This window comes from Callithrix jacchus, chromosome 10, assembly GCF_049354715.1.
Source record: "Callithrix jacchus isolate 240 chromosome 10, calJac240_pri, whole genome shotgun sequence".
In the NCBI taxonomy this organism is placed as follows: Eukaryota; Metazoa; Chordata; class Mammalia; order Primates; family Cebidae; genus Callithrix; species Callithrix jacchus.
This window is the reverse complement of record NC_133511.1, coordinates 116,511,339-116,538,446: the sequence shown is the minus strand read 5'-3', so window position 1 is coordinate 116,538,446 and position 27,108 is coordinate 116,511,339. Positions and strand designations below refer to the sequence as shown.

The following is a 27,108-nucleotide window of genomic DNA, read 5'->3' as shown; positions in this document are numbered from 1 at the left end:
ATCCGCTGAATAAATTAACCCTCAAGGCAAAAGCAAATAAGTCAGCGGCCACGCAGGTGCCATGCCTCATACCCACGGTCGGGGAACAGGCAGGGCCTGGAGTGCACAACCCCTTGGGCCCTCCTGGGGACACCGGCTTGGGGAGGAACCCCAGACCCTTGTCCGGGCCTCGGAGAGGGTGCCCCACACCGGCTCTCCCGGCCCACCTCACTACGCGGAGGCACGGCCTTTCCCCAGCAGCTCACAGAACCTTGTAGGAAGGGGCGGCGTTCTAAAAGCGTGACTCCACGCCTTGGGTCTGGCTAGAGGGGTTCAGTGCCCTCCAAAGCCGGCGGGGTAGGGGGTCGCCCAGTAGCCCCAACCCTACCCAGACAGCTATGCAGGAGGGGATGGAGTCAGCCCTCAAATTTATGGAGGTGGAGGGGGCCCTGCTCCCGTTGGGCGCCGCCAGATGGGGATAGGGGAGAGGAGGGAGAAGAGCCGGTGACCTCGGTGCAGGGGAGCAGCGGGACATCCTCCCAGCAGTCCTGGCCTCCCCCAAGCCACGGTGCTGCCCAGATGCCCCTGACCTTCCGTCCAAGCGTGCCCCGGGGGGCTGCAAAGACACCTGCCTCCTCGGACAGTGAGCTAGGCGCCCCGGGCCCGAAGTCAGTTTTCGCCCACGACAGCCGCACGAGGCAAGAGCATTGTCGTCCCCATTTACAGACGCGGCGATCCCAGCCAGCAGGAATCCGCGGGGCAAGAGCTTGCAGGTGAGCCGGCCTCCCACCCCGAACGCCTGGCTCCAGCCCGGGAAATCTGGGCGCCGCGGCCCATCCCACCGCCTCTTTAACCCCAGCGTATCCATTCAGGAAGTCGAGCCCCATTGCCCGGTCCCCGGGGAGGCCACCCTTCCTCCTCGTTCTCCTCCTACTGAGGCTTTATTGCCAGGCTGGGCGCCGTCGGGGTCCCGGGACTTGCTGTGCGTGGCTCAACCTGAGCAGGCAAGGTCGGGGACAGCTGCTGGGCGTGAGGCTCCCGGAACCGCACTGGTCCCTCGCCCACCGGGGCAGACTCACTCCATCAGCTCCGGCCGCGGTCCCCCACCTCAGGCTGCGCGCCCAGTCCCTCGGGCTGACTGATTTGGCCCCGGCGGGAGCGCAGAGCGAAGCCAATGGGTGAGCGCGGCGCGGACAACGCCGCGAGACCTGAGCGCCGCCGCCGCGTCTCATTGGCCGGGTGTGCGCGGGTGGGCGGGGCGCGCGCGGGTGCTACAGACAAAAGAGCACGCTGGTGCGCCCGCGGGTGGCTGGCGACGCGCGGGGCCGCGGGGTCTGGCCGGTAGCCTCCCGAAGTGCAGGGGGCGGCGCTGGCCGTGAACCGGGCTGGGAACCTAGGACCTGGGATTCCAACTCCGTCGCGGAACCTCGGTGTCCTCGCCTGTGCAGTGGGGACCCTGCCGCGATAACGGACGTGAAGCGCTGAGACCCTCCGGGATCCGCAGGTACACCACTAGTTGTGAAACTCCGCAGGCAGTGAATAACCCCTCGGGGAGCCTCCGCCAGTCCCACCTGTGCGCCCGCGGTGACCATGGCCTTCTGGGCTTCTGGCCTCCTGGCCAAACCCCTGGGGTTCTGAGGGTCGCAAGTGCCCAGGCCGGTGAGATCTGAGGATGGATTTGAGCAGAGAGGAGGCAGCTTTAAAATGGAAAGGGTCCCTGGGGCAAAGGGCGCCGCCAGGCCTTGAAGCAACAGCACCTTCCTTTGGACTGCAGGTCATGGGAGCCACAGAAGGTTGTGCAGTGCAGGAGGTTCCTCGACAGGGCCGATAGCTGCGGAGTGGAGCCAGGCCTGATCGCGGTGCATCTGTCAGCGGTGGCCAGTGGGGGCGAGACTGGAGGGGTCGGGTAGGGGCCACACTCAGTGGCCAGTGGAGGGGAGAGAGTGTGCAAAGCTGGAGTTGGAGGGTGCTGACTCTGTGTCACCAGGGTGTTCATGGGCTACAGGGCTACAGGGATGAGTGAGAGCCGATTCTGACTCGCGCCCCAGGAATCCCTGACATACGCAGTGGCAGTCCCCCCCCACCCCCATCCCTGTGGAGGGTCCCAGTCGGTGACTTCCCCTAGCCCTTCTCCGGCGCCTCTGGAGGTGCAGACTGTCCGACTGGAGCCTGGGAGCAGGGCCTGGCCAGAGGCTGTCTCTTCACTGCAGGAGTCAGATCACAGCCTGAGGCCAGACGCAACTCCTTTCCGTAAGGCCTGCAGGCAAGGCCACACTCTGCGCCACAGTTCCCAGTTTAGGGTCACAGTTTTGTTTATCTGAATTTTAGTGCATATGTGCTGCCTGGAGGGTCAGGTCTAAAGGTTCCGTGGGCACATAGGTAGGTGTTGTCAGTAGTGCAGCCTGGTGATAGGGGCTGGCCAACACTCACGTGTAGTTTCCTTTTAGAGTAGAACTAGAATGTTCATTAGGCAGAGATCCAAACCCCAGGTCAGCTGACTCCACGTCCCAGGGCTTGTGATGGCTGGTGGGCCCTCAACGAGGGGTCTGGAGGCCTGGGTTTGAATTATTGTCAGCCTCTCTGACCCAGCTGGGTGCCTCAGGAAGGCAGGTGTGGGAAGTGGGGAGAATGGCTCATGGGCCAGAAAAACAGTATCCTGGGGGCCCCAGGAGAAGCCCAGACCCAGACAGGGGAAGGGCTGGAGCTGGCTGTGGGACTACTCAGGTGGCAGGAGGCCTCCCGCAGGTGTGGTGATTACACTGGACAACTTACACCTAGTCACTTACCTTAGGAACAGGGTGTCCCTGGGCTGCTGGAGGGCTCAGGAGGTAAATCACAGATCTCTGCACATCCATTCCTGTTTTTGGAGGTTTGGGAGGAAAATAAAGTACCTTGACAGGATGTGGCAATAGTGAGAAAATTATGGCAACATTGATAAGGAGACAAGTGTGACCTCTTTTGCTTTGTTTTTAGGAGGAAGTACATCCCTTTAATGTTATGCTTGGGACAGGTTGCACTGAGCTCTGAGTCCCTGGGGTCCTTGGGAAAGGGCCCAAGAGCCTGGTAGTCAGTAGGCACTCCATAGTTGAGCTTCAGAAACCTCCTTGAGGCTGGATGCAGTGGCTCATGCTTGTAGTCTCAGCACTTTTGGAGGCAGAGGCAGGAGAATCGCTTCAGGCCAGAAGTTCAAAACCAGCCTGGGCAACATAGCGAGACTGTCTTTACAAAAAGAAACAAACAGAAAAACCACACACACACACACACACACACACACACACACACACACACACACACACAAAAGCAGGAAGTGGCAGCGAATTCCTGCTTGGCTCTAGTCCCAGCTACTCAGGAGGCTGAGGTGGGAGGATCTCTTGAGCCCAGGAGGTCAAGGCTGCTGTGAGCTATGATTACACTATTGCACTCCAGCCTAGGTGACAGAGCCAGACCCTGTCTAAAAAAGATAAAAAAGAAACTTTTTTGCAGGGAGGCTCATTTGGTGAGAGAGCTGAGGAAGCCATACAAAGGCAGTCATGGGATCATGCAAGGCCTGGGAGATATGAGTGTGGGCCCTTAGCTGTGCACTTTTCAGGGAGAACATGGAGATAGAACTGGTTTGGTGGTGGGGTGGGCAGTGTTCAAGTAAGGGCCTGTTGGATTTGGGGACAAAAGTCAGTATGTGAGGGACACTGGAGGAGTGGGCTCTGGACAGGTCTGACTGACCCGACCTGCCAAGGGTGCCTCAGGATATGGGTGTCAGGGTCTGCCTTCAGCTGGAAGCACCCAGAGGGCAGGTTCCAGGGTCTGTCCCCTTCATCTTGGAGTGCCCCTGGTCCTGCACAATTGACATTGGGTGGGGGACATCGAGGAGGCAGTGAGGACAGGCACTAGGCAGGGATGGGATCACTCAGGTATGCTGCTGGATTACTAAACTTTCGTCTCCCTAAACACCCTATTTCCCTGCTGCCTAGAAATCATCCACTTAGGTGCTATACTGCTCTGTGCCCCATGCTGGGGACAAGATGGGCACAAATCCCTGAACCTCCATGGCAGGGCTTCCATGGTAGGGCTGAAAAGAGACCAGAAAGGGGGAGTGAAAAACTTGGCACCAAGTAAATGAGTTCATGATGCCTGCATCTTGGAGCCTGTGATACTATGTCAACAGTCGAGTTCAGTGTCTATTGTTTTATTTCATTTCCTGCGCGTAAAATGACAGCACTGAATGTGCTTTTTCAAACTCTCATGATCCACAGAGCCCTGGACCTTCCCATTCCGGAGGAGGCAGGGCTCTGTCCAGCTCTGAAGACCTCAACTTTTTAGGAGCAGGTAAGGCCCAATGCCAGCACAGCAGGACAGTAAGGCAGGGGGGACTGTCCCAGGGAACCCAAGGGTCAAGCCCTTTCACTGAAAAGGATGTGTTGGAGTTTACCTTGTGTGCAGCTTTTGTAGTTCCCACACGAGACAGGTTCACTGTGGAAAAATCAGAAACACTAGCAGGTAAAAAAGGAAAAGCAAATCTCCTCTGTCCCTACCCTAGAATCTGTGGAGTTGAGTGACAAAAGCTGTTGCTGCCCCAGTAGGAGCTGTTTGGACCCAGGATGGGGAAGGTGGCTGCTCAGGCTACCAGAGGGCACATTGAGGGGTCACAGGGAGATGAGGCGTCAGCTGTGTAGACCTTGCCAGGAGTTGGCTGTGCAGGGCAGTGCACAGAACAGGTGCTAGGGACAAGTGCTGGTGTCGACCGGGATGGGAGCCACCTGAGCAGGTTGCAAAACTCCTGGGCAAAGATTGGGAAGTTGGGGTGAGCTGTCAGTAAGCTCCTGTGTTAGTAGAATAAAACCAAGTTCAGTACCATGGTGTCTGAGGCCCAACGTAACCTCATCTCCCACCGTTCACCCTTCTCTGGCTTTCTTATTGGAGCTTACCTACTCAGAAGGGGCTTGGCTTACCTGCTATGGTCTGAATATGTGTGTCCCCACCAAGATGCATGTGTTAAAGTCCCTTTTTTTTTTTAACTTTTAAGTTCAGGGATGCATGTGCAGGTTTTATAGGTAAACCCATGTCTTAGGGATTTGTTATATAGATTATTTTGTCATCCAGGTATTAAGCCTAGTATCCATTATTTATTTTTCCTGTTTCTCTCTTTCCTCCCACCCTCCCACCCTCAGGTAGGCCCTGGTGTCTGTTACTCCCCATATGTTGAAGTCCTAATCCCCAAGGTGATAACCTTAGGAGGTAAGAACTTTGGAAGGTGATTAGGTCGTAAGTGAATGGGATTGGTGCCTTTGTATGTATGTGAGAGAGATGGGGTCTTGCTCTGTTGCCCAGACTAGAGTGCAGTGGCATGATCATGGCTCACTGCAGCCTCAACCTCCTGGGCTCATGCCAGTCTTCCATCTCAGCGCCTTGAATAGCTGAGACCACAGGTGCATGTCACCATGCCTGGTTAATTTTTGCATTTTTTGTACAGATAAGGTTTTTTCATGTTGTTCAGGCTGGTCTTGAACTCCCAGACTCAAGTGATCCTCCAGCCTTGGCCTCCCCAAGTGCTAGGATTACAGGTGTGAGCCATTGCCTCCAGCCAAGTGCCTTTCTAAGAGACCTTAGCCCCCTTGCCTCTTCTGCCATGTGAGGACACAGGGAATCAGAAAGTGGTCCCTCACCAAACACTGGTGAGGGAAATTTGCTGGCACCTTGATCTTGGACTTTGTCTCCAGAATTGTGAGAGTAAATTTCTGTTTATAAGCCATACAGTTAATTTTTTTTTTTTTTTTTTTTTTTTGGTCACAGCACCCAGAATGGGCTAAGACATCCTCCCTGGGGAAAGCCTCCACTCCAGCCCCAGTGTTTCTCTGCCTTCATCACCCAGCACCCACTGGAATGTCAGCTTCACCAGGGCAGGGTCTTCTTTCTCCCCTCCACTGGACAGGGCCTGGCTGTGAATATGGTGGGATCTGCACATGGGCCCGCTGGCGGACAGCCTGCTTTTCTCCATGTTGGTGAATAAGGGGGTTCGTTTCTTACTACCAGTTTTCTAAAACATATTTTTGGAATTACAAACATCAGAAACACAGTTCCTACCTGTAGGGCTGCAATGGACTGTAGTAAGATGGAGCCAGGGAGATAAAAGAACACAGCCTGGCTGTCCTCTGGGTGTGGGGTGCAGAGCCAGGCCGTGCCCCACCAGTTTTGCCTCCTTCCAACCCAAGCAAGTTGGCAGCCTTGGAGCCCAGCTTCGGTGAGGGGACCCAGACTGTGGCCTACCTTGCTGTGTGGCCTTGGCCACATGTTCCCCCTCTGTAGACCTCTGAGGTTGGAGCCGGCCAGTGGGTTCCTGTGGGGCTGAGTCACTGCCTTAGAAAACAGCAAGGAAGGCAGATTTCCAGGCCCCACCTCAGACCTAAGGAATCAGCCCCAGGGAGCAGTGAAACCTGCATTTATTTATTTATTTTTGAGATGGAGTTTCACTCTTGTTACCCAGGCTGGAGTGCAATGGCACAATCTTGGCTCACTGCAATCTCCGCCTCTAGGGTTCAAGCGATTCTCCTGCCTCAGCCTCCCGAGTAGCTGGGATTACAGGCATGCACCACTACATCTGGCTAATTTTGTATTTTTAGTAGAGATGGGGTTTCTCCATGTTGGTCAGGCTAGTCTCAAACTCCCCCTAAAGTACGGAATTACAGGCATGAGCCACTGTGCCTGGCCAAAAACGGCATTTAAACTAGCCTCTTTAGTGATTCTCAGATGGCTATGGGGACTGGGGGTTGAGACCGTCTCCAAGGATAGATTCAGGAAGATCCAACTCAGAGTTTTGCTTTTTTTCTTTTTATTTGAGACGGAGTTTTGCTCTTATTGCCCAGACTGGTGTGCAATGATATGATCGTGGCTCACTGCAACCTCTGCCTCTGGGGTTCAAGTGATTCTTCTGCCTCAGTCTCCTGAGTAGCTGGTATTACAGGCATACGTTACCACACCCAACTAATTTTGTATTTTTAGTAGAGATGGGTGTCTCCATATTGGTCAGGCTGGTCTCAAACTCCTGACCTCAGGTGATCCACCTGCCTTAGCCTCCCAAATTGTTGGGATTACAGGCATGGGCCACCGTGCCCAGCCAGTAATTTTGCTTTTATGTCTCAGCCCAGACCCCTCCTGGCTGCATTGACCCATGATCCTTCTTGCCTCGGGTTTGTCAACTGTGAACCAGGATGGGAAGGATTCTCAGAGCTTGTCCATGCATGGGGACCCTCACACCAAGTCAGCATGAAGCAGTGATAGTGCCCACCTTGCTATTTTACCTCTTGCCAGGGTGTACCCTCTGGGCTTCAGAGGGTGGAGGACCTTGGACCTCTTGTGGATAAGGCATTCATCCTTGCCTTATCCATGGTGTGTGTTGTTTGCCACCATGGTGTGTGAGTTTCTTGCCTTGCCATTGGTTGGAAGCATTAATTTCCCAGGGCTACCATTCAGGTGAGCTCTGGGCTCCTAAAGGGCTGGGTGCCATTCAGAACCTGCTTGGCCTTCGAGGGGGCCATGAAGACCGAGGAGGCTTGGCCCAGATTATGAGAAGACCAGAAACTCAATGGGAAGTGATATAAATAGACACACAGCAAGTGTTTCTTGGATAAAAGCAGAGCTGATGGGGCCCTGTTTGTGTCGGCAATCTCCCTCTGCAAGTATGCCCCAGTAAAACACAAAAGACACCTAGTGGTGTTCACTGGGGCACTCTGCAATAAGCCGGACACAAGCCCCCAGCACATCAGCAGCACTGGTGGTATTCATAGTCTACTGCTTGCCAGGCAGGGCTGCAGAGCTTTGCAGCTGCTGAGCCTGCTCTCTTCCCAATGGCTGTGTGGTGTTAGGTTATAGAATTTCCATTTTACAGATGAGGAAACTGAGGCCTACACTGGTGAAGGGATCCATCCAGGTCATGTAGTTAGAAGTGGCTGAGTGGGGGTCTGGGAAGGCTGGCTCAGAGCCTCTGGCCACCTGTGGCTGACTGGCCAGCACGGGCTGCCATGGATATCCATGAAGGGCAACAGGTCCCTCACTCTAAGTGGCATCATGTTCAAGACCCATGGGCAGGGAGAGGAAGCAAATGACAAACCTGCAGCGTCTTGGGGCCCAGGCTCCCTGAGGTCACCATGGGCAACACGAGGCCAGTGGGAGGCCAGATCCAAACTGCAGGCAGAGCTGTAGGTGCCATCTTATCCTTGCTTCCTCCTCTGCAGGTGTTCCTGACCTCACCCACTGAGGTGGCTAAGGCAGTGGTGGCCCTCGGCCTCGGGGCCCTCATCTGTGCCCCCCATGTGTCCTGTGCCTCCTGCATGTCTAGTGTCCAAATGTCATGTGCTGCTGCACTGCCTGGCCATGTTGGCCCGTGAAGAGGGGCCTCACAGCCTCTACAAGGGCAGCTCAGCGCTGCTTTTCTGGGACAGCCACTCCTTTGCTACCTACTTCCTCTCCTATGCCATCGTCTGCAGGTAGCTCAGCCTCACTAGCCACAGCCAGCTAGGTGAGCAGGGGCTGGGACTTGGGAGGGTGTGGAGCCCAGTGGGATGAGGAAGCCAAGGTGAGGTCATGCCACAGGGCAGTACCTGGGTGGGAACTTGAACGCAGCCTCCTGCCTCCCAGGATGGGATCCTTAGTTCCCTCAACACCAAGAGACAGCAGGGATCCATCCAGGTCATGTAGTTAGAAGTGGCTGAGTGGGCCAGGTGCGGTGGCTCACGCCTGTAATCCCAGCACTTTGGGAGGCCGAGGTGGGTGGATCACGAGGTCAAGAGATCGAGACCATCCTGGTCAACATGATGAAACCCCATCTCTACTAAAAATACAAAAATTAGCTGGGCATGGTGGCATGTGCCTGTAATCCCGGCTACTCAGGAGGCTGAGGCAGGAGAATTGCCTGAACCCAGGAGGCGGAGGTTGTGGTGAGCCAAGATCACACCATTGCACTCCAGCCTGGGTAACAAGAGCAAAACTCCATCTCCAAAAAAAAAAAAGAAATGGCTGAGTAGAGGGCAGACTCGTGCTACTGCATCTGAAGCTCCAGCCCTCACTTTCCTGGCACCACATGGTATCCAGTGATGGGGGCCATCGTGGGCCAGGGCTGGCAGGTCCAGCGTGAAGCCAATGGGTCTCCACCACAGCAGCCCTCTGGCAGGGCTGGGAGCCACCTGCCTCAGCTACATTTGCTCATGGACACTGACCTTGACGGTGTCTGTGGACTGAATGCTGTCCTGTGTTCTGCTGAACAAAACTGCTCCCAGAACAAGAGGTGGACCCACTCCTGGGCCTGTTCCTGTCATGCTGGTCCCTGTATGTGTGATGCTGTGGGAACCTGACCTTATGTCCTGTGTCCTGTGCCGGGAACACCCTCTTCTTGCTCTGCCTGGCTGGCTTCACATCTCAGGCATCACCTTCTCCAGGAAGCTCTCCTTGCCTGACCACCTGGCTGCTCCCAGGCATCTCCTGCTCTGCTCCCAGTTGGATGTGCGGTCACTCGTCTACCTGCCCTCCTCCCACAAGAGCCTTCCAGCTGTGTAAGGCTTTCATCTAGCTCTAGGGCTGGTGCACAGTATGTGCTCAGAGGGTGTGGAATGAATGAGTGAATGAATGAATGAAGTCCTGCAGTGGATTCCTGGGAGTGTTTCCAGCTGAGGAGTTGCAGAGGCTGAGATGCCCTGGCCAAATGCTGGAAAAGGGCAACAGCTAAGAGGTTTCCACTGTTCACTGAATGCTGAGCCCAGGACCACTTTTGTCAAGACCACACCTGTTTGGCCTTGGAAGGAGGGTTCCTGGCAGCACTCCAGGTCCAGCTCCAGCAGAGGCTGCACTCTGGGAGGTGAGGGTTTTTGGTTTCCCTGAGCCTGTGTCACTGATTAGCTGGCTCCGTGTGTGCCGAGTGCTGTTACCGGGGAGGGGTTGTGCAGGAAGGTCCCCTGTACTCGCTGTCTCTACAACCCCTACAGTAATGATTAGAGTCCTGGGCCTAGGGCAAAGCCCAGCCAGCATGAACCTGGAGAGAGCACATCACATCTGCTAGTGCTGCAGGCCAGGGCTGGGGGCCAGAGGCAGGCCTGTTTCTCCCTGAGCACTGCCCCGGAGCAGCAAGCTGTTCTGCAGCTGTCCCTGTGCAGTCACCCACCCTCTACCCTGGATCCCCGCTCCCCCACCCAGTGCTCTTTTGTGTGCTCTTCATACACTGTCCCCTTTCAGGCAGGCTTAGCTGGTCTCCCTTCCAGGCTGGGGACGGCAGGGCAGCGAGGCCAAGCTGGGCCGGCACCACAGCTGTCTGACAAGTGGACATTACCAGCCAGAGTGGAAGTGCTCTTTCGGCAGCTTATGGCACCACACTGGTGCTGGCACCCAGCCTCACACCTCATCTCCAAACATCTGCAGAGCCACTGCAGCTGTGCATCCTAATCCAGAAGTGCCCTTGTCTCTCAGAGAATATTTCTCTCAGAAACAACGGGACTTTGGCAAAATGGGAGAGGTATGAGAGATGTATGGCTCTCCTCTGCCCTGACCAGCAGTGGCCTTGGACAAGTCACCTGACTATTGGCCCCAGGCCACCCCTCCTAAGACTGTAAATAGGAGGCATCACTGCTTTTTACAGGGGAGGAGATGGAGGTCCCAGGAGGTTACGTGACCTGTCCAAAGTCACACAGCTGATGAGGAAAGAAGCTGGTTTATGTTGGCTCACTCCTCCCTGGGCCCATGGCCCTGCCAAGGCCCTGACTATAGACCACTCTGGCTGGGTGGACATAACAACATCAGCTGTAATTGACTTCAATTGTCGTCCCTCATTGTACCTGCCCCACAGGTACAATGGAGCTACAGGAAGTTGTATTAGTTGCCCAGGGCAACATGGCTGGTGAGCTACGCAATCTTCTGTGGGTGGTTCGCTCCCACTGGCCATAGCCAGCCAGGTGAGCAGAGGCAGGGCTGGGATGGCAGGGAGTAGGGCTCATCTCAGTGGGAATCAAGGCCGGGAGAAGAGGCCTAGGTGAGGTCATGCTGCACACTGGTATCCAAGTAGGACTTGAACCCAGGCCTCCAGCTTCCCAGTACTGGAACTTTATTTCCCTCACTTATAAAACGATGCTTGTGTGTGTGTATATGGAGAAAGAAGCACCAAGAGTCATGACAGGCTTGCTGTGTCAGAGTCACCCTGTGGCCTTGGAATAGTCATGTTCCCCTCCCCAAGCCTCAGTTTCCCTGCTTACAAAATGAGGATAGGCCAGTAGATTGAGCCCAAGGCTCCCTTGTAGCTCTGTCTCTGCCCTGGGCCTCATGTGAACGGGGCCCAGCCTGGGTCCCAGCCTGTGCTCCCCATCACTACACAGCCTCACCAAGCACCCCATGGTTGGTCGCTCTGAAAAACCAGGACAACCTCTTGTGTTCTCCAACAGTTGTTGGAAATGTGAAATGAGTTGACAGAGTCTACCCCAGGACACTGCTAATGGCTCTCCCAGCATAAGCCCATTCCTGGGAGCCTGTGAATCTGCAAGGTGGGGTTTCCTGGACTGTGTGTTTTCATCCCCAAATTTTGACCCCAACATACTCAAGGCCATCCACAAAGAGGTGAGGGGAGAGGCCTCTGCTCCCTCCTCATACCTCCCAGGCAGAGCACAGTACCACGTGCGGGAGCCAAGGAAGTTTATTTACTCCAAGGGGTGACAGGAAGGCAGAACACTCAAGAGGAGAGACCCAAACATGTGAACCAGGGGCTTCCCTGAAATTTGGCTTTGCTCTTCCAAGCCTGCACATGGCATGTGATTAAATGCAGCCTGTCCAGATGATCCGTGAGGGCCTCGAGGGCTGCTGCTATGACTTTCTTCCACCCCTCCCAGGACACAGCCAGTGCACTGCTCTGTGCTGACTTCCACTGCAGTCAATTGTCAAAATGAAACATTTGCCAGGACAGTGTGGGTCCTCAGCACCTGACCCAGTCAGGGGAAAAGCCACACTATTGACTGCAGGATGGAGGGTCTAGGATCAACTGACGGGAAAACACTGGTATGTTAAGGGAAGTGAGCATGATTTCTGGATTAGAACACATGCCTAATCTGGAGGTAAGTAAGCTGAAAAGTTTCAACCCTAAGACTCAATTTAATAAAAACTGCCCATCTCTGTTTACTCTTGATGATTAAAAGCAGCTTTGGGGAGGACTCAAGATGGCGCTGTGAGAACAACCCAGGAATGAAGCTCTCGTTGAATCCGCAGAGAGAGACCCAATCGAAAAGTCAGCAGCTACGCAGATGACAAGTGGAGAAATCCACAAAGATGGGAAGAAACCAGTGCAAAAAGGAGGAAAACACCCGAAACCAGAACACCTCGCCTCCTAGAAAGGACCAAAACTCTTCACCAGCAAGGGAACAAAGCTGGATGGAGAATGACTGTAACGAAATGACAGAATTAGACTTCAGAAGGTGGATAATGAGAAACTTTTGTGAGCTAAAAGAACATGTATTAAATCAATGCAAAGAAACTAAGGAACTTGAAAAAAGATATGAAAAAAGATTTGAGGAAATGATAACAAGAATAGATAACTGAGAGAGGAATATGAATGAATTAAAGGAGCTGAAAAACACAATACGAGAACTTCGCGAAGCATGCACAAGTTTCAATAGCCGAATTGACCAAGCAGAAGAAAGAATATCTGAAGTCGAAGACCAACTCAATGAAATAAAACAAGAAACCAAGATCAGAGAAAAAAGTGCAAAAAGGAATGAACAAAGTCTCCAAGAAATGTGGGACTATGTGAAAAGACCTAACCTAAATTTGATAGGTGTACCAGAAGGGGATGAAGAGAATGAATCCAAGCTGGAAAATACTCTTCAGGACATGATCCAGGAAAATTTCCCCCACCTAGCAAGACAGGCCAACACTCAAATGCAGGAAATACAGAGAACACCACAAAGATACTCCGCAAGAAGAGCAACCCCAAGGCACATAATGGTCAGATTCAACAACATTGAAATGAAGGAGAAAATACTAAGGGCAGCCAGAGAGAAAGGTCGGGTTACCCACAAAGGGAAGCCCATCAGACTCACAGCAGATCTCTCACCAGAAACACTACAAGCCAGAAGAGAGTGGGGGCCAATATTCAACATTCTTAAAGAAAAGAACTTCCAACCCATAATTTCATATCCAGCCAAACTGAGCTTCATAAGTGAAGGAAAAATAAAATCCTTTGTGAACAAGCAAGTACTCAGAGATTTTGTCACCACCAGGCCTGCTTTACAAGAGCTCCTAAAAGAGGCACTACACATAGAAAGGAACAACCAGTACCAGCCATTCCAAAATCACACTAAATGCTAAAGAGCATCAACATAATGAAGAATCTACAACAACTAACGGGCAAAACAGCCACTTAGCATCAAAATGGCGGTATCAAATTCACATATAACAATATTAACCCTAAATGTAAATGGACTAAATGCACCAATCAAAAGACACAGACTGGCAAATTGGATAAAAAGCCTAAACCCATCAGTGTGCTGTATCCAGGAAACCCATCTCACATGCAAGGATACACAAAGGCTCAAAATAAAGGGATGGAGGAAGATTTACCAAGAAAATGGAGAGCAAAAAAAAGCAGGAGTTGCAATTCTCATCTCTGATAAAATAGACTTTAAAGCAACAAAGATCAAAAGAGACCAAGAAGGCCATTACATAATGCTAAAAGGATCGATACAACAAGAAGAGCTAACGATCCTAAACATATATGGACCCAATGCAGGAGCACCCAGATACATAAGGCAAGTTCTTAATGACTTACAAAGAGACTTAGACTCCCACGCAATAATAGTGGGAGACTTTAACACTCCACTGTCAATATTAGACAGATCAACCAGACAGAAAATCAACAAGGATATCCAGGGCTTGAACTCAGACCTGGAGCAAGCAAACCTGATAGACATTTACAGAACTCTCCACCCCAAATCCACAGGATATACATTCTTCTCAGCACCACATCACACCTACTCTAAAATTGACCACATAATTGGAAGTAAAGCACTGCTCAGCAAATGCAAAACAACTGAAATCATAACAAACAGCCTCTCAGACCATAGTGCAATCAAGTTAGAATTCAAAATTCAGAAACCAACCCAGAACCGCACAGCATCATGGAAACTGAACAACTGGCTCTTGAATGTTGACTGGGTAAACAATGAAATGAAGACAGAAATACAGAAGTTCTTTGAAACCAATGAGAGCGAAGACACAACATGCCAGAATCTCTGGGACACATTTAAAGCAGTCTCTAGAGGAAAATATATAGCAGTAAGTGCCCATATGAGGATAATGGAGAGATCCAAAATTGACACCCTATCGTCAAAATTGAAAGAGCTAGAGGAGCAAGATCAAAAAAACTCAAAACCCAGCAGAAGACAAGAAATAACTAAGATCAGAGCTGAACTGAAGGAGATTGAGACACGAAAAACCCGTCAAAAAATCAATAAATCCAAGAGCTGGTTTTTTGAAAAGATCAACAAAATAGACCACTAGCCAGATTGACTAAAAAGAAAAGAGAGAACAACCAAATAGATGCAATAAAAAATGATAAAGGAGAAATCACCACAGATTCCACAGAAATTCAAACCATCATCAGAGAATATTACAAACGACTCTATGCACATAAACTAGTAAACCTGGAAGAAATGGATAAATTCCTGGACTCCTGTGTCCTCCCAAGCCTAAACCAGGAGGAAGCTGAAACTATGAATAGACTAATAACAAGGTCAGAAGTCGAGGCAGCAATTAAGAGCCTACCACACAAAAAAAGCCCAGGTCCAGATGGGTTCACAGTCGAATTCTACCAGACACACAAAGAGGAGCTGGTACCATTCCTTCTGAAACTATTCCAAATAATCCAAAAAGAGGGAATCCTTCCCAAATCATTTTATGAGACCAACATCATCCTGATACCACAACCCGGCAGAGACCCAACAAGAAAAGAAAAATTCAGGCCAATATCCATGATGAACATAGATGCAAAAATCTTCAATAAAATATTGGCAAGCCGATTGCAACAGCAAATCAAAAAACTTATTCACCATGATCAAGTAGGATTCATCCCGGGGATGCAAGGCTGGTTCAACATACGCAAGTCTATCAACGTAATTCACCACATAAACAGAACCAAAAACAAAAACAACATGATTATCTCAATTGATGCAGAGAAGGCATTTGACAAAATTCAACAGCCCTTTATGCTAAAAACCCTCAATAAACTCGGTATCGATGGAACGTATCTCAAAGTAATAAAAGCTGTTTATGACAAACCAACAGCCAATATCATGCTGAATGGGCAAAAACTGGAAGCATTCCCTTTGAAATCCGGCACTAGACAAGGATGCCCTCTTTCACCACTCCTATTCAATATAGTACTGGAAGTTCTAGCCAGAGCAATCAGGCAAGAAAAAGAAATAAAGGGTATTCAAATAGGAAAGGTGGAAGCCAAATTGTCTCTATTTGCAGACGACATGATAGTATACCTAGAAGACCCCATCGCCTCAGCCCAAAAACTCCTGAAACTGATAAGCAACTTCAGCAAAGTCTCAGGATATAAAATCAATGTGCAAAAATCACAAGCATTCCTCTACACCAATAACAGACTTAAAGAAAGCCAAATCAAGAACGAACTGCCATTCACAATTGCCACAAAAAGAATAAAATACCTTGGAATACAACTCACAAGGAATGTAAGGGACCTCTTCAAGGAGAACTACAAACCAGTGCTCAACGAAATCAGAGAGGACACAAACAGATGGAGAAACATTCCATGTTCATGGTTAGGAAGAATTAATATCGTGAAAATGGCTAGACTGCCCAAAGTAATTTACAGAATCAACGCTATCCCCATCAAGCTACCATTGACTTTCTTCACAGAACTGGAAAAAACCACCATGAACTTCATATGGAACCAAAAGAGAGCCCGCTAGCCAAGTCAATTCTAAGCAAAAAGAACACAGCAGGGGGCATCACACTACCAGATTTCAAACTATACTACAAGGCTACAGTAATCAAAACAGCATGGTACTGGTACCAAAACATAGATATAGACCAATGGAACAAAACAGAGGAACCGGAGGCAACACAACATATCTACAACTATACAATCTTTGATAAACCTGACAAAAACAAGCAATGGGGAAAGGATTCCCTGTTTAACAAATGGTGTTGGGAAAACTGGCTAGCCATGTGCAGAAAGCAGAAACTGGACCCCTTCCTGACACCTTCCACTAAAATTAACTCCAGATGCATTAAAGACTTAAACACAAGACCTGGGACGATAAAAACTCAGAAGGAAATCTAGGCAAAACTGTCCAGGACATAGGAGTAGGCAAGGATTTCATGAACAAAACACCAATAGCATTGGCAACAAAAGCCAAAATAGGCAAATGGGACCTAATGAAACTCCATAGCTTCTTCACGGCAAAAGAAACAGTCACTAGAGTGAATCGGCAACCAACAGAATCGGAAAAAATTTTCGCAGTTTACCCATCTGACAAAGGGCTGATATCCAGAATTTACAAAGAACTCAAACAGATTTACAGGAAGAAAACAAAGAAGCTTATTCAAAAGTGGGCAAAGGATATGAACAGACACTTTATGAAAGAAGACATATATGAGGCCAACAATCATATGAAAAAATGCTCATCGTCACTGGTCATCAGAGAGATGCAAATCAAAACCACATTGAGATACCATCTCACGCCAGTTAGAATGGCGATCATTAAAAAATCTGGAGACAACAGATGCTGGAGAGGATGTGGAGAAAAAGGAACACTTTTACACTGTTGGTGGGAGTGTAAATTAGTTCAACCATTGTGGAAGACAGTGTGGCGATTCCTCAAGGCCTTAGAAATAGAAATTCCATTTGACCCAGCCATCCCATTACTGGGTTTATATCCAAAGGACTATAAATCGTTCTACTATAAGGATACATGCACACGAATGTTCATTGCAGCACTGTTTACAATAGCAAAGACCTGGAATCAACCCAAATGCCCATTGATAATAGACTGGATTGGAAAAATGTGGCACATATACACCATGGAATATTATGCAGCAATCAGAAATGATGAGTTTGTGTCATTTGTAGGGACATGGATGAATCTGGAGAACATCATCCTCAGCAAACTGACACAAGAACAGAAAATGAAACACCGCATATTCTCACTCATAGGTGGGTGATGAAAAATGAGAACACATGGACACAGGGAGGGGAGTACTAAACACTGGCGACTATTGGGGGGAAAGGGGAGGGCCAGTGGGAGGGGGAGGTGGGGAGGGATAGCCTGGAGAGAAATGCCAAATGTGGGTGAAGTGGAGGAAGAAATCAAAACACACTGCCATGTGTGTACCTACGCAACTGTCTTGCATGCTCTGCTCATGTACCCCAAAACCTAAAATGCAATAAAAAAAAGCAGCTTTAAAGCTGGGTGATTTCTTAGTCAAATGTATAGCAAAGCTTTTACCTGTCAATGTTTTGGTGAGTCATGGGGTGAAATACATCTTGTGCTCAATTAATTTCCCCACATCAACATTTCAAAGCACTTTTTAGGTTAAAATAATGACATTTGATGTCCATATACCCATATGTAGAATATATATTTTAAAATAGAGTGGGTTTTAAGAGTATATTGGGAACCCTAGGAGTCTTCCATGGACCAGAACAAGGTGGCCCATGAACTTCCAGCCAAAGGCTCCATATGCCTTGGAGCTGTTTTTTTGCGAGAGATTCATAGCTGGACTTCTCTATCTGACCATGCAGTGATATCACCAATCACCCACAATGTTTTGCCCACAAGAGTCAGAAATAATGAAACTCACAGGAATAAACAGTATTGATTTTGAATGAATAAACATACACAGGTTTACAGCAACCAAACCCAGTAATTATCATGTTACAGAAGCCTACAGGTAGTGGATTTGACTGGGATGGGATTATTGATAAATCACATCTCTTTATAAGCATAAATAAAATGAGGCGACTGAACTTATTCATTAGTGAACTCTTTCATTCCCTCGTCCGTGACCTCCTTGTGCTGGGCCTGGTGCTCTGCAATCAAAGGCTGGAGAACCTCTATGAGCGTCTTCTTGAGTTCACCAGTGAGCATGTCTCTGCTGGAGTCATCCTGCCCTGAAAAAGACAGCCATGGTGAGAGATGGCTCCACATGCCCTGAGCAGCTCCTTCCTGCCTCAGGCAGCAGCCCACCCCACACTACCCATGCAGAGCCAGGCATGCAAGTGGCACTCAGAAGTGGAATCTGTTATTACCACAACAATGACCTGTATGTTCAGCTACACTTTTCCCAAAACAACTAGAAACCTGGCTCTGATGGTAGCCATGACTTGATCTCTCATAGTGAAAGGGCCAATGGGGAGGGCAGTCCCCACCCTCATTGACACTGGGGCCGCTCCTCCAAGCATAAACAGCAGCAATTCCTGGCAGTCTTATGGCTTCTGTAAAATCTTTTTTTTTTTTTTGAGACGGAGTTTCACTCTTATTACCCAGGCTGAAGTGCAATGGCGCGATCTCAGCTCACCACAACCTCCGCCTCCTGGGTTCAGGCAATTCTCCTGCCTCAGCCTCCTGGGTAGCTGGGATTACAGGCACGCACCATCATGCCCAGCTAATTTTTTGTATTTTTAGTAGAGACGGGGTTTCACCATGTTTACCAGGATGGTCTCAAGCTCTTGACCTCGTGATCCACCCGCCTTGGCCTCCCAAAGTGCTGGGATTACAGGCTTGAGCTACCGCGCCCAGCAGGCTTCTGTAAAATCTTGCTGATGTTTTTTTCTTTTTCTGATTGTAGTACATGCTCATTAAACAAATGTAATGAAGTACCCAAACCACAAGCAGCAGCAAAGTAAAAAACCACCTGCAGTTCCAATGCCCAGAGGTGGGGCCCACTGGTAACATTTGGCACATTTTCTTTACATTTATTTCCCTGTGCATTTCATTTAAACAACCTCTCCGTGCATTTTTTGTTTGGTATTCTTTTTTCATTATCATAGGCATATTCTCCTGTTTCACTAAAGCCCCCCTCCCATTTATTTATTTATTTATTTATTTATTTTACTTTAGGTGCGTACTATATCTGGCATTTCTCCCCATGTTATCCCTTCCCACCCTCTGCTGTCTCTCCCCTACCCCCGCCAACTGCCCCCAGTGTGTGATGCTCCTCTCCCTCAGTCCACGTGTTCTCATTGTTCAACACCCACCTATGAGTGAGAACATGTGGTGTTTGGCTTTCTGTTCTTGTGTCAGTTTGCTGAGAATGATGGTTTCCAGATTCATCCAAGTCCCTATAAAGGACATGAACTCATCGTTTTTTATGGCTGCATAGTATTCCATAGTGTATATGTACCACATTTTCTTTGTCCAGTCTATCATTGATGGGCATTTGGGTTGGTTCCAGGTCTTTGCTATTGTACACAGGGCTGCAATGAATGTATGTGTGTATGTGTCTTTATAGTAGAACGATTTATAGTTCTTTGGGTATATACCCAGTAACAGGATTGCTGGGTCAAACGGAATTTCTATTTCTAGATCCTTGAGAAATCGCCACACTGTCTTCCACAATGGTTGAACTAATTTACACTCCCACCAACTGTGTAAGAGTGTTCCTATTTTTCCTATTCTCTCCAGCATCTGTGTCTCCAGATTTTATAATGACCGCCTTTCTAACTGGCATGAGGTGGTATCTCAATGTGGTTTTATTTGCATTTCTCTAATGACCAGTGGTGATGAGCATTTTTTCATATGTTTGTTGGCCTCATATATGTCTTCTTTTGAAAAGTGTCTGTTAATATCCTTCACCCACTTTTGAATGGGGTGGTTTGTTTTTTCTTGTGTATCTGTTTTAGTTCTTTGTAGATTCTGGATAGTAGCCCTTTATCAGATGGGTAGATTGCAAAAATTTTTTCCCATTCTGTTGGTTGCTATTAAAGAAATGAGGGTGTCGTTATGTTGCCCAGGCAGGATTTGAACTCCTGAGCTCAAGGGATCTGCCCATCTCAGTCTCCCAAGTAGCTGGGACTACAGATGTGTGCCACTATGCCCTGCATATGAAAATTCTTTTAAAATAGTTCATGCCCCCATAATAATCTATCCTATAACAATTCCAATTTAACATTTCCTCTGTTGTATAGTCTGTTTTGAACTTTTTGCTATTATCATTTTTAATGTCTTGGAGTGGAATGCTTTTACTTATTCAGAATTATTTCCTTGAAATAATTCCAGGAATTAGAAAACCTGAGGCAAAGCTCTGAACATTTTTGGGCTCTTTGTACCCAGTACCGAACTGCTCACTGAGGCTGTGTGAATGAACATGCACATGGGTGTGCCTCGAAGCATCTGGTTTACAGTCATTGAAAAGACAGTTAATGGCAACACAAAAAACTCTGGCAATTCTTTTATTATTTTTTAGAGATGGAGTCTCACCCTGTTGCCTGAGCTGGAGTGCAATGGTGAGATCGCGGCTCACTGCAACCTCCACCTTCTGGGTTCAAGCAATTCTTCCACCTCAACCTCCTGAGTAGCTGGGATTACAGGCACCTGCCACCATGCCTGGCTAATTTTTTTTTTTTTATTTTTAGTAGAGATGAGGTTTCACTATGTTGGCCAGGTAGGTCTCGAACTCCTGACCTCGTGATCCACCTGCCTCAGCCTCCCAAAGTGCTGGGATTACACCACGCCTGACCAACTCTGATAATTCTACAGTGAATTGTCTCAGCTTCGATCATGTTAACTTATATTTCTCTGATGACTAGTAGGATGAGACTGCTTTATGTGGCTACTAAACAAATAGTAATTTATGTCTGCTCTTTGTGATTCGTTCATGAGGTTTCTGAGCACTTGTTTAAAAAACATGAATGACTACTCAGTTTTCATCTTGTTTCAGTTGAGCACCTGTTCCTAAGGCCCAGGCATCTTATATTGGGTAGACATATATTGGGTAACTCCATGTTCTTGGAACAGAACTGAGCCAAATGATGAAGGAAAGAGTTGAAACCCCTTAGAAGTAGAATGAAGAAATTGACCACATTTGTTTGAAATAGCCATTTCTCTTTATGCCTTCAAAATGTGGCCTGACTTGTATGAATTTGAGTTACATGGATTGTTAGAAATATATTACATGGCTGTGAAGAAGAAATTTTTTTTTTTGAGACAGAGTCTCGCTCCGTCCTTCAGGCTGGAGTGCAGTGGTGCGATCTTGGTTCTCTGCAACCTCTCCCTCCTGGGTTTAAGCAATTATCTTGCCTCAGCCTCCCAAGTAGCTGGGACCACAGGCGCACGCCACCTCACCTGGCTAATTTTTGTATTTTTAGTAGAGATGGGGTTTTGTCATGTTGACCAGGTTGGTCTCCAACTCCAGATCTCAGGTGATCCACCCGCCTCGATCTCCCAAAATGCTGGGATTTCAGGTGTGAGCCACTGCACCCACCCAAAAAGACCAAATTAACCAATGAATATGAAGTGGTCTGTAAAATTGAACAAAGTGTTATATGTGTCTGGGTGTCTCCGAAAATGAGATACCATGATGCAAAAGCTTGTTCGTTTTTCATCAACCAGTAGAGGGAGGTCCATCCCAAGATGCTGCAGTAACAGAGAAGTTAACACAAAGGTGGTGGTGGAGTGACTAGAGATAATGATAAAACTGCCTTTCATGTGTGTGACTCTTAAAGTTTCTATCCATGAACACTTGGTCTTCATGACAGCCTGGCTATAAGTCCACATGTGATGGGTGAGGGAGCAGAGCTAGCTTGCATTTGCTGAAGGTGACCTAGCAGATGCTCAGCAGAGGAGGGTCCAGACATGCCTGAACACCAGGGTCACTCAAGGGGATAGAATATTAACAGCTTTCCACAGTGGCCCTAACAAGATATTCTTTCTCCTAAATAGTTGACACTCCAGCTGGACTTATCCCTACAAGTATCTTGGCATGAATGTATGAAAGAGGCTGAAGAAATCCACCTCTGCTCTGCTTCCAGAAGTTCTCTTTATCTCAAGGGTTCGCAGCCTCTCAAGTCAGTCCCTTTTATCTTTTGATAAATATAAAAATTTTTTGACTATAAGAAAAATTCCTCCTTGAAATGAGCAGCAAGTTATTTCCAAGTAACTTCAATCTATGACTTCTCACCTGCAAAAGGAACGTTAAAATGTCCTCTCTTTCTACTTGACGAGATGCAGAAAGAGGTGACATTCTGCTTGAAGAGGTAGACAGCCTCAATGTCCTCACTTACCTTGCTCAGGAGGGAGACTATAGGCAGAGAGCCTATCAAAGCTGTGTTGAGCTTATGATCTACAGAACTATGACACAATACAAGTCTGTTATTTTAAGCTGCCAAATGTGTGTTAATCCATTATGCAGCAAAAGAAAACTAATTCTCAGTGTGCATTTTATTATGCTTCTCTGTAAAGCTACTCCCTGCAAAAGTTGCAGCTGATATCCTAATGAAGCTATTATGTTTTAAAAGTTCTTTTGTAGAAAAGTTGTCCTATTCAATTCAGAAAACAGTCACGGGCATCTTTTAGATGCCAGGCACTGTGCTAAACACTGAAATATAAAGATGAATAAGAACTTCAACCCTAAAAGACGTCGAAGACAAACCACACAAATGGACACAACTATTATCTGAGTCAGAAAGTGCTGAGAACCATGAGGACACAACCAGTATGAGAGTTCAGAAAAGGGAGACATATCCAGTTGAGGGTGTCAAGAAAGGTTATCTTGAAGTGACTATGGGGAAGAGGATAGGAAATCAACAAGCGGCTCAGAAAAAAATTGGAAAAGTAGTGAATGTCCTTGTGGGAGGAGAGGCCTCATTTAAAGAGCTAAGCCCACCAGCAGCCTGACTAAGCTTATGGATATCATGGGAAATAAGAACATGGTGAGGGATGGTGGTAGGAATCACTGAGGGCTGGGATGATGGGTTTAGGAATTTGGGAAAGCCTGAGAAGCAAGAAGTCATGAAAACCAAGAATAGATTGGCTGGGAGTTGCAAAGTAGAACAAGCAGTTTTAGTAAAGGGAAATTTTAGAGTTTGAGATTTTAGAATTAAGCAATTATCTATTGTGGTGAAGGCTGGAATGGGGCTGCCATGTCATGTGACCAGAGTGGCATAGAATTGGAAGTTGGTGAGGCATGAAAATCAAGGCCATGTGCAACCAGAGCACTAGAGAGACATCAACCTTAACATCGTCTGATGCATCTTTCGCACAGCACTATTAAACATAAAGGGCTAAATAAATGTTGACTTGAGAGGCATACAGAAAAATGAAACAATCACAGTGAGATAAAGTCAATACAGACTTTTTTTTCTGCATTATGGAGCTTGAAATTTGGTCTTGAGGAGAGGCAATAAATAGGTAAGAAGATGTTCTTTGACATTCCCAGCCAAGTGTGGCTGCTTTTGAATTGATTGAACTCATTGGTGAGCAACTTGAGTGATGTCTGAGACCTTGATCAAAGATATAATGTAGGCACTGCACAGAGAGAATCTGGTTTTTGTTTTTTTCTGTCTTCCTGCCTCATCTGGCAGAGACGATTTCAAGACTAATTTTAGATTTTCAGCTCTAATTAATGATTCAGTAAAATGAACAGATATTTCGTGACCTATAGCTCTCCCTCCTCTTTGCCCCTCTTCCCTTCCCCAAACCATCAACATCCACATAGACTGAAGTGTCCTCTACTTGTCTGGCTTTTCATGGCCTCCTAGAGATGAGGTCTTTCCCACCATCTGGGAAGCAGCTGGACAGCCCTCTCTGGTGAACATTCATCAACCGAACCACCTGGGTCTAGCCACAGCTGCCTTTCTTCCTGAATATCAAGCCATGCCAACAAAATGCCACTTTTGGGATCAAGCGAGTTCAGGGTGATTATACTTTTCTCAAGTCACATCAGGTCTGGATAATATTCAGAGCTATTTTCAAGTCTATTTTAAGGGATAACTCAATGTCGCAATGCATGAGAGTTAATTGGATGCATGATTCCCAATGACTCCATGCTTGCCCATGTTCCTGGTCTCAGAAAGCTTTTCAAAGAAAAGCCCAGGGTAGACTCTCTCAGCAGGGGATACCACAGCACTGTGGCTTCCCCAAAGAGGGTCTACCCCTCCTGTCACTCCAAGGACAATCAAAGAATTGGAGTCTCTTCAAAGAACAGACAGCAGGCACCGCGGGTGGAAGGCCACAGATGCCCTACAGATGGATGTGGTTGGGTAACTATTTTTTAGGTTTTACCATGTTGGTTTATAAGTCTATTTGAAGACTGAGAACAGATTTCAGAGAACACCTTCTCCTATTTATCCTGGATACAGCAAAATAAATAAATGAATGCTTACGTTATTTTCAATGAGCTAAAATAGCTGTTTACAAAGACAGACAAGAACTGCTTTAAGCAAAAGTATAAAATTCTGTAACTTTGTCCTCTGTGCCACCACCTTCCTCTTTAAGACCTTCTCATCCTGATTCTAGGTTCTGTGTTCTTTCCATTACAGCTTGGCTGTGTTCTCATGCAGCTGTCTTTTCCTGTGACTGGAGGCTCCAGCTGAATTCTGGCCCTACCAATGACTAACTGATCTAGTGAGCACCCAAGGCAGAAAACCACTGCCTCAGAGTATCCCTTTCTGAAAAGCATTGAAGCCTATGCATGAGTCTTGAAACCTGCTAATTTTTCCAATCTTGAGGATTCCTTCATTTGACATTGCCAGCTGCTGTACTGGCTTTTTCATTTTCTTCACTTCTTTCACTGCTAAACTGGCATAACTTCCTTCAGTACCTGGCCTTGCTCAAATTCCCTGTATCTCCCTTCTGGGTATCCCTATCCACCCCTACCATTCTGTTGAAATTGTGCTGGGAAGACCACACCTTCTTTCCTTCTTGCCAAATCGATGGCCTTCTGTTTATTTTTTTCCACTTTGAGTTCCATGCCATATTAATTAACCATCACTGTGTGGTGTCAGCTTTGAGGATCAGGATAAAGAATTTGGATGTCGTCAGGCCATCAATGAACAAAAAAAGTAATGAATGCTATTGAGTTAAAAATGACATGGTTGGATCTGTGCTTTAAGGAAGTTCATTTGCAGGTTAAGGGGGAAGGATTGAATTGGAGAGAGTCTGAAGGCGAATTATGAACAATCAGTTTAAAATTATTTGAGCTCCCCCAGAAATTGCTTGGAGGTGGAGATGACATTAAAAGAGGGTTCTATTGATTCTACCAATAATGTTTTGAGTAGTATCAAAGAAAAGAGAATCCATTCTGAAGGAGGGAGCAAGGGAGGCAGGAATTGTAAAACACCACAGTCTTCTAGTTACTATCCTTACACTCTTCAGTCTGCAGTAAGGAGAGAAAAAAACAGAGGTATCTTTAGGTTTCATTTTTTTTTCTAAAAAAAGATTTAATTACAAACTACCGGACTGGCCATAGTAATCATTTCCCCAATATCTAGCTTTAGAGAGAGACTCCAAGAATGTAGGCATGATGCCCAGAGCTGGGAACTTGAGGGGGTATAATTTGTTTAGCTTCATAGTAGGAGACTCTGTTCCTGGCAGAGGAGAAGCTGATGGGGTTTTGAGTGGAGAAGGGAAACTGTAACAGATTTTTCTCATCTGGATGCAAGTTGAAGAGTTGCCAACATCAACAGGGTGTGGCCACATCTTTCACAAATCCTTGAAGGAAGCTGCAGTGTCCTGTGGGTTTACACAATGCCCACTTCCTTCTGTTTCTTGTGTGTTCCTCCCCAAGACACACAAATAGACTTCAAGTATTTTCAAGATGGATATTTGATAAATCAAAAACAATGTACATGTTTGTACATGAGGGAAATCTGGCCTTAGTCAAACAGCAAAAAGTTATTTTTCTTTTAAACTCCCTGCCCACAAATCTTTTGAAAGAGAAAGGTTATCAAGTGATGTTTTAGAAATTGCCATCCATTTCTCAGGTCCTTATAGGGGCAGTGGTATACGGAGGAATGAGCATAGGCTTTTGATGCTGGAAGAGCTTATTTGAAATTCCAGCTTTGCTATGAGTTCTTTGTGTAATCAACTTTGTGCAAGCAACTTCTTCAAAATTCCATTCTCTCATCTGAAAATGCACTTAAGAATGCGTTCTTCAGAAAATGAAACACCGCATATTCTCACTCATAGGTGGGTGATGAAAAATGAGAACACATGGTCACAGAAAGGGGAGTACTAAACACTGGGGTCTATTGGGGGGGAAAAGGGGAGGGCCAGTGGGAGGGGGAGGTGGGGAGGGATAGCCTGGGGAGAAATGCCAAATGTGGGTGAAGGGGAGAAGAAAAGCAAAGCACACTGCCATGTGTGTACCTACGCAACTGTCTTGCATGCTCTGCTCATGTACCCCAAAACCTATAATCCAATAAAAAATTAAAAAAAAAAAAAAAAAAAAGAATGCGTTCTTTTGGAGGCTGCTGTGTGGATATTATTAAATAAAGTGTTACAAGGATCCCAATACATACAATAAAAAAATGTCAGTACATGTCACTCTCCTTTCTTCTTTCTTTTTATTTCACAGAATCAGAATCCCAGGATTTTAAGGAATACATAAAGTCAACCAATTCAGACTGTCTTTTAAATCTTAAACCCTATCACTGTCAAGCGTACCATCTTCTGCTTACACACTTCCAATGATGAGAAATTTAAAGTTTTCTAGGGTATCAATTCTACTTTTGAACTATACTATTATTTTCCTAAAATTCTCTTCCTATCTCTCTCGGTCTTTGTCAGAGGGGTTTTATAAAATATCTAGTGCTTTACAAAGGTAACTACTATTGTCTGAAATTGTCACGTCTTGGAGCCAAAAATCAGTCTCAGATTGCATTGACTCCAGGGATATCTTATTGGAACCACACCAGGAACTAGGAATACAAATGAAGCTGAGCCAATGGAAATCAACTCTACCCAAAGTTGGCATTTTCTTTATTCCTGAACACAGGTAGTGATCAAACCTACCCATTGGTGCTCTTTGGGACAGCTGTACCCCACAGCTTAAAGAGAACCAGTGGTACCTGGAAGAGAACTGGTCCTTCCCTTGGACTTGGTAGCCAATTCAACATAGTTGCATCCAAACACTTTTAATCTCTTTGGC

The 27,108-nt window shown here is 47.4% G+C and overlaps 1 long non-coding RNA gene across 1 annotated transcript; it reads left to right on the top strand.

Annotated features, from left to right (window-relative positions):
- Window positions 1-1,286: 1,286 nt before the first annotated feature.
- Window positions 1,287-26,402, top strand: LOC118145506 (uncharacterized). The gene is made up of 4 exons (XR_004730663.3): window positions 1,287-1,483; window positions 4,230-4,302; window positions 5,145-8,488; window positions 21,903-26,402. It is a non-coding gene; the product is annotated as an uncharacterized LOC118145506 (long non-coding RNA).
- The last annotated feature ends 706 nt before the right edge of the window (window positions 26,403-27,108 follow it).